General features: G+C 47.3%; 1 protein-coding gene across 1 annotated transcript in view; it reads right to left on the reverse strand.

Annotated features, from left to right (window-relative positions):
• Nucleotides 1-5,160, reverse strand: part of Tmem117 (transmembrane protein 117) — a 385,423-nt gene extending 380,263 nt beyond the window's left edge. The window contains exon 1 of the mRNA XM_026782689.1: nucleotides 5,075-5,160. The gene's annotated coding sequence lies outside the window, so the exon portion shown is untranslated. The remainder of the gene's footprint in view (nucleotides 1-5,074) is intronic.
• Nucleotides 5,161-7,496: the final 2,336 nt, after the last annotated feature.

A 7,496-nucleotide genomic window follows, 5' to 3' on the forward strand; every position in this document is an offset into this window, starting at 1 on the left:
CCAAAACCACAGAGAAACCCTGTCTCGAAAAACCAAAAAAAAAAAAAAAAAAAAAAAAAGAACTGAGAATGGACTCCAAGGCCCCCAATCCTGTCCTCTACTCCAGGCTCATGAAGGTCAATTAAAGCCATCATCTAAGTTAATAAAGATTTGTTACAACTGCTCGAGAAAAGCGGTGTTAGCATGCACACAGACTGGCCATACAATTCACCCATAGTCCTGCACCTTCAGTTCACAAGCCTGCCAAGCCATGTCAAGTCCCAGAAGATCTTCATCAACATTGAGAAATTCCTGTTCCCTGGGTCTGCAGTCCAGTGATTTGCCCATGAGGTGAGCTCTAAAATAGGTGTGGGCACACCAGAGATGCAAAGCAAACCGTAAAGAACAAAAGGGAACAGCAGGCATGGTCGTAGCAGTTGACACAGAAATTGGCCCACGGTTAACAAAATTTCATGCAAAGACCCTGGAAGTGTCCAGAAACCAGCACCATAGAGCAGTTCTCCAAAACTCACCCCAGTGACCCCAGGTCTTAACTCGTACATGCCTGGCGACAGAGACACACAGAGACGGGTGTCATTTAAGTCTTATCTTCTAGGCAACTATGCTCCTCTCTTACCAGTGATGATTCTGGTGAGGCTGCCATGGCTACCTGCCCCCTCACAGCAGGTACACAGGCCTGGGGTGGGGGATAAAAACCCAGAGAATAAACACAAACCCTGGACTCATTTTTAAAAATGAAATACCCTGATTTGCATGGCTGGTTTTTTTTTTTTAACTTCAGAATCTTGCTTTGTGGGAAATATAATGTCCACACACCAGAGTTAAACGAGCACATTCAAAAAATTTTTGGAGACAGCTGCTGCTACCCAGCACTTACACTATTTTGGGAGAGACAGAACTATGGTGCTGAGCAGGAGCCCTCTGCCAGTGCATGATCTCAGCTAATCCCAAGTGATGCTCCGGATGCTCCTGTCGTGTTACAGACAAGGAAATGAAAACTCGGAGCACTTGCCACCCGTTAATTCACAGACCCCCCTCCAAAAAAAAAAGTCGCAATTGCAACGCCCAGGCCTCGCTTGACCATTCTCATTTGCCAGTGCTGGAGGTCAGTCTTACCAAAGCTCTTTCCGCCATGCTTTCAGCTGACTCATTATCTCAGCAGAATGAAGCAAGACCCTGACACTGATCCTCTGGTCTTTCTGGCAGAAACACTAGGATGGATTTATTGTTTCCTTATATCCAGAAGTTAAAGTGCTATTTTTCATGGGAGCCCATAACTCAAACACTCACAAGTTAGCTTCGGTATCTTTGCCCATCCTTATTCCGTGAGTCTAGACACAAGGAATGCCAAGTTGGTCTAGTCATTGCGACCTGGCTTTCCAGTGCTTTAGACGTCCCATATGATCCAGAGGGCCAAACCCGAAACTGTTTCCACCTCTGCAATTCATTTTAAGCCCTTCAGGGACCATAGGTGTTTTGTTGACCCTGACACTAAGAATCCGAGATTGAGGTTCTCTAATAGACATGTACTAGGCACAGAGTTTGCAAACATATCTCTTGTTTCTTAAAAATCCCAACCCCGCTGCTGTATGTGGGAATGCCTTTATCTTTAGGCTTAGCAGTTCCTAGTGAAACCATCCGCTTATATGTTTATCTTCTTCCCTCGCTCCCCTCAGAGAGATCATCAGGGGCCACTTCCTTCCAGGCAGAGCAGAGTGCTGACACCATAGTGGGCAATCGATAGATGCCTACTGAATAAACTCAGTGGACACTCGGAAACAGAAGAGCTCGCCTTGTCTAAGAAAGCTCAGAATGACAGAGCCATGTGACGGTCAGCATCTGCTAAAGAAAAGACAAAAGGCAGGCATCCAACCCTAAGCTTGCAACAATGGCACTGACAGCCACCCATGGCCCATGCCACCAGGGCATGGCTCTGCGTGATCATCACTGTCTCAAAGCGCTCACATTTACTGAGTACTCGCTGGATGCCAGACTCTATAGTGGTGAGCTTTACAATCATTCCAAGATGATTGACTAGCAGCCCAGTGAAGAAGACACTCTCGTTTTCCTATTTCACAAACACTGATGCTGGAACGGAGAGAGATTAGTAGCTTCTGCAGAACAGCAATGCTGGTCAGAGGTGCGATTCAAACGTGAGCCACCCAGGACCAATGCTATACACTGTGTTTTCCCTCTGCATGTGTGTTAGGAAGGTTGCTAAAGGATCCTCAATACTTCTAGGATGATGAGTCTATTGTTACTAGGCAACACGACTCTTGATAGTAAGCTCAGAAAGAACCAAGGGCCTTGGAATTCATTTTTGTCCCCTGTTTTGGAGCACCAGCATAAGGAGCTGAATTGATCTGATGGTGCTTTGGGGAGACACCGCTGATGTTCAGTCTGCCTCTTGGAAGGAGAAAATTCCATGCCCCTAAATTCTCTCATGAGTAATCATAGTGAGGCAATGCCACCATAAATGCCATGGAAATCTCTGGTTTTATACACAGCAGCTATAATGACCATGCTGGTAACTACAGGCTAAAGCTGACCATTCATCAGCTGCTGTAACAGCTCCAATGCTGGATTTCTACCAGATGATCAGAATGTCACAAATTTAAAAGAAAGGCCCTCTAGATCAAGGCAGATGTCAAGAAAGTGCTATTCTACAGCCACTGGGCAGCAAGCATGAGATCAAAGCCTTCCAGGGTAAGTCTGACTCCATGAACGGGGAAATGAAGTCTGGCATGATTTCCAGAATAGCACTTACCGGTCATTGGTTCACCATCTACCACTTTCAGACGCACATGTGCTAAAGTTACCTGTACACAGTAGATACTAAATAAACATTGACGGAAGGATGGATGGATGGATGGATGGATGGATGGATGGATGGATGGATGGGTGATAGATGGCTAACAAAATAACTCTGGGTGACAGAAATATACCGAGTTCCCATTTCAGAGAGAGTGGACCATGGATCGGAAGGTTACTGATAAGGGCCCTGTTTTCAGGCATCTGATACTTTCTTTGTAAGGGACAAATATTAAACCCTTAAGGAGACAGTATTTTAAAAACTAATAGAGAAAAGGTTGAGAGGAGGCATTGAAGGCCCCAGAGAAAGGGGTCCAGACATAGTGTGCTTCAGGAAGCGCAGAGCTTCTAAGAAGCCAGTCTGTGGGGGACAAGACAAGGCCTGGAAGTAAGCTCAGGCAGAGGAAGCAGGGGAGCTTATGGCATCAGCAGGCCCACAATGTCTGCTCTCCTGAACACTCTGCAGGAGGGCAAAGGGAAGAAGCAGGGCAGCGAAGAAAAGACAACTGCCAGGAAGGAGCCGGGTAGAAGTGTGGGCAGTTTACAAAGCTCAGCTTCTGGACCCATACAAGGAAGCAGTGAGATTTACTGATGGAGAGGATGTGAGGAGGGATGGGCTAAGCAAAAATCTCGAATGAAACTGCCACTTCCTGAGCTGGAAAACATACTTCCTGAGGAGAACAGAACTTCAGGGGATATGAAAAATACAGTATCTTTTGAGTGATTTGTATGTGTTGGGCTCCTGGAAAGCACTCCTCACATACTGTGTCCATTAGTCCTTACACTGAACCATCCAGTAAGGACAGAGAGATCCAATGGGGCACAATCTGCCCAAGGTCACGGAGATGCCAACTGGCACACACAGGAATACCTGCTTCTGCGTAGCCTAGCAGCAGATGTCCCAACTATGCATCAGCACCATGAAGGAAAGAGGTACCCAGTGAGGACTTGAACCTGTTAATCACACAACTCTCTCTGATGGTGAACAGATGAATAAACGGACATGATTGAGGGATAACACGAACATTGTGGGGAGAAAAAGAGGATTCCTTTGTAGGGAAAGTTGACTGTCCTGGAACATCCAAATCCACAAAAGGAGAAATGGAAGAAAAGTGGATGAGCCAAATCAATATGTGTTTCCTGGATTGGAGCTAGGTAAGGATAGGCCTCAAGATAAGCATAGGCCTTTATCTCAAGTTGAAAGGAAGTAGAGAAGTATTAGAAGGTCTGAGGGGCACAGGGTGGAGGCAGTCAATCATTCACTATCAGGGTCCTGGCTTCCATCTTTACTGCCTCCAAAACAAACAAACAAAGGATAGCTACAGGAGAAGAGAAAGTACTTACTATAGGTTTTACAATGCAAGCACCAATCACAAAAGTACAGTTGGGGTTTTTGCTTCCAGTCCAGTCCAAAGACCACATAGCCTTTTAACTAAAGCGCAACCTTCTAAAGCAATCAATACAACCACCTAAGTGGCTCTGCAGAGGGACAGAGATGGTATCTGTGGGTACCCAGCTAAGTGACAGGACCACATCCATAAGTCACATCCTTTCTCTTCACGTTGTATCAAACTTTAGTAATTTTCCTCCTGTGTTTTTATCCCCGCAGTCCCTGAAACGGCAATCAAAACAAGATTTTAACCCAGAAGCCAAAAACAAAGTTGGTTTGAAGGTCTTCCAGAAAGACAACTTCCCAATGAAATGGCAAACTGGGGGTGTGCCCTATCACCTTATCAAGGGTAGACAACGATGACCATGGACCCTTTAAAGAGGCATAGACTGCCCTTCCGGTGGCATTTATAAGACAACAAATATTTAATGGGTTAAAGTTCATTCACACATGGAGTTATCTTTTAAATGACTGGCAGTTTAAAGCAAATTAAGTAAGACTCATGGGTACCGGATTTTTGATCACAAGAATTAGATGGAGAGTGTGTGGGAGGGAAGTGATAAACGTCTGAGTCAAAATCCCCAATCGCTCTTAAACTACGAAGACAGAGGGAATAGGAAGAATACTATATCCATCATTTAAAAAAAAAAATGAACACAGGAGAAATAGTTTACACAGAGATTTTACCACCATATTAAGTAAATTAGAACTTGTTTCAGAAAATAAATCAAACCATAAAAGCTTTCTAGACTGTGTGGTGAGAGCACCTCATATCTTACATACTTCAACTCACTTTTTTTATATCCACGCACTAATATCAAGGTAAGCATCACACACACACACACACACACACACACACACACACACACACACCGATGTTCCACAGAGAGAAGAATGAACCATAGCAGCCAAGATGCTCTCTCCCCGGTCAAAGATACTTGCGGGCCTGTGGTATTTTTCAAAATAGAAATGGAAAACTAGTTTTTGATCCAGTCAAGACGGAGTTCGCAAACACACAGGCCTCTCTATTTTCTTCCCGAAAGGACACCTAGGAAGTGCAACCTGTGCCTTTAGTCAGCAGCCAGGGGCTCGGGTCCCTGCGCCCCGGAATCGGTGGAGCGGGAAAGTTCCGGCTGCCCGCGGCCCCTCCCCTGCAGCCCGGACTGGCTCGGTCCCCACCGGGCGCCCGCACCCCTGCCTGCTGAGCTACAGGGCTCCGGCCTGCGCGCCTGGGGCTGTGGGCCGAAGGGTGCTGCGGGCCGCGTACTCACCGGAGGGCGCGCGGCTCGGCCACCGCGGCGGACGCAGGACAAGCAAGCGGCAACACGGCCGGGCCGCGGCGCGCTGCTGTCACCCGGCTATAAATACCGCGGCCCACGCCGCCGCCTACGCCGGGCGCCCTCGCCGCTCCCGCCGCGCCGCAGAGTCGGCCCCGGACCGCGCCGGGCACATGCCGCCCCGCCCGCCCTCCCGCCGCGCCTCTGCGGAGCCGGACCCGGCAGGGCAGGGCAGGGCTGAGCAGGGATGCTACCGCGGCCTAGGGAGAGCACCCGGCCTCGGCCTGCCGGAACCGCAGCAGCTGCACCCTGCGGGGAACCTGCGCGGTCGCGACAGCGAGGACCGCTAACTTTCTCAGGCGGCCTCTCAGGTCACACAGCATCCCTGCTGCTGAGTCCTGATGCGAAGGAGTGGGGGTGGGGAGAGGAGCCCACAGCAGGGGCAGCGGGAGTCTCACACCTGCCTTGAGATTGCTCTCTCTTCTCTCTCTCTCTCTCTCTCTCTCTCTCTCTCTCTCTCTCTCTCTCTCTCTCTCATTTTCTGTGTGTCTCTCTATATGTATATATACATATGCACACACATGTGTGTATACATTCATACTCTCATATATACACATACATGTATATACACGCACATAAACACGTGTGCACATATATAGATGGGTACCTGTATGTATGTGTATATACGTGCATATATATTTATTTGTACTGTATGTACATATGTACTGTGTGTACATAAATATACACTTACACACAAACACATACAGATATATCCTAATGCATGCATGTGCACAAAATATGGAAGCATACATACACTCATGCATACATGCACAGATACACATAAACACTTCTCATACATTTATTGTCTGGTACAGTTATGTAGTTCTTTGCAGTGTGTGCCAGGAGGACCTTGACCTGGTCTGAGGAACCCCTTTCTTTCCTTTGTGTGTGTCTGCTGTTTACTTCACCACCGATAGCAATGTCTCGGCTTGCTGGTGGCTTTGATGTGTTAAACGTTGCTATAACTCAGCCTGCGGACAGCTATTGCCTACTGAGAGCCCATGTGACTGGGCATGAGCACATTCTGTACAGTGAAATAAAAAGTTAATTCTAATATCCCAACAAAAGCAAAGTTAAGAAGACAAGGGCAGCCCTTTTCCTGGTTGGACTGAGGATGCAGAGGGAGTTGAGTAAGGAGAGGCAGTTGCGGTATCTACAGATTTGAAGTCAGGTAGAGAGCAAGTCCTGTGTGCACACAACCGCTGGCCCTCCTGCAAGCTCCACCTCTTTGTACCTGACACCGTTGTCATAGTTTATTTTTAGGAAACTGGTCCTTAGCAAGTCTCTTTCGTGTTGCTTCTACAAACCCCCTTGAGTGTGCCCTATGCCAGCATTGGGTGCATTACACTATATTTGATTTTTACCTGTTTTTCAATTTATTCTATGCCTCCCACCATGCTCTGAACTGCTTGAGAGCAGAGACAAAACCTTACCATTGCCCCCCCCAACCAGTACCTAATGCAGTGAATTCCAGGAATCGTTCAGTGTGTTGGGGATTCATTTCACAGATGAATCACTAGAGTCTTCTGTGCTTTTATTATTATAATTAGGATTCTTTCCCCAAGCATGTATTAAACGGTGAAGCTGTTTCTCATGCGTTCTGTATGGTGCATTTTTCTGGGCCTCCACTTAAAGAGAGCTCAGTCAGAAACCTGAAAATTTGTCTTTGTCTGGCCTCAGTTGCAGGGAGCTTGTTAACCTATTTAAACTGCTCCTTATTTAATAATAACCTGAGGAATAAGCTTGGAAAACATCCCTGTGTGTTCTTGAGAAGTCAAGGCGAAGGCCTGGATGTCTTTAGTATGAATTCCCCTCTCTTCATCCCGCCCGCCCCCCCAGAAGCCTACAGCCTCAACTTGGGCAACCACCTACGTGCTCCAGGTCAGCCTCCTGTAGAGGACCTGGCAGGACAGCACTTCTGTGTGGGTCTTTGTGGGGGACTTACGGAGATAAGCGCT

The sequence above is a fragment of the Microtus ochrogaster genome, chromosome 15, assembly GCF_000317375.1.
Source record: "Microtus ochrogaster isolate Prairie Vole_2 chromosome 15, MicOch1.0, whole genome shotgun sequence".
In the NCBI taxonomy this organism is placed as follows: Eukaryota; Metazoa; Chordata; class Mammalia; order Rodentia; family Cricetidae; genus Microtus; species Microtus ochrogaster.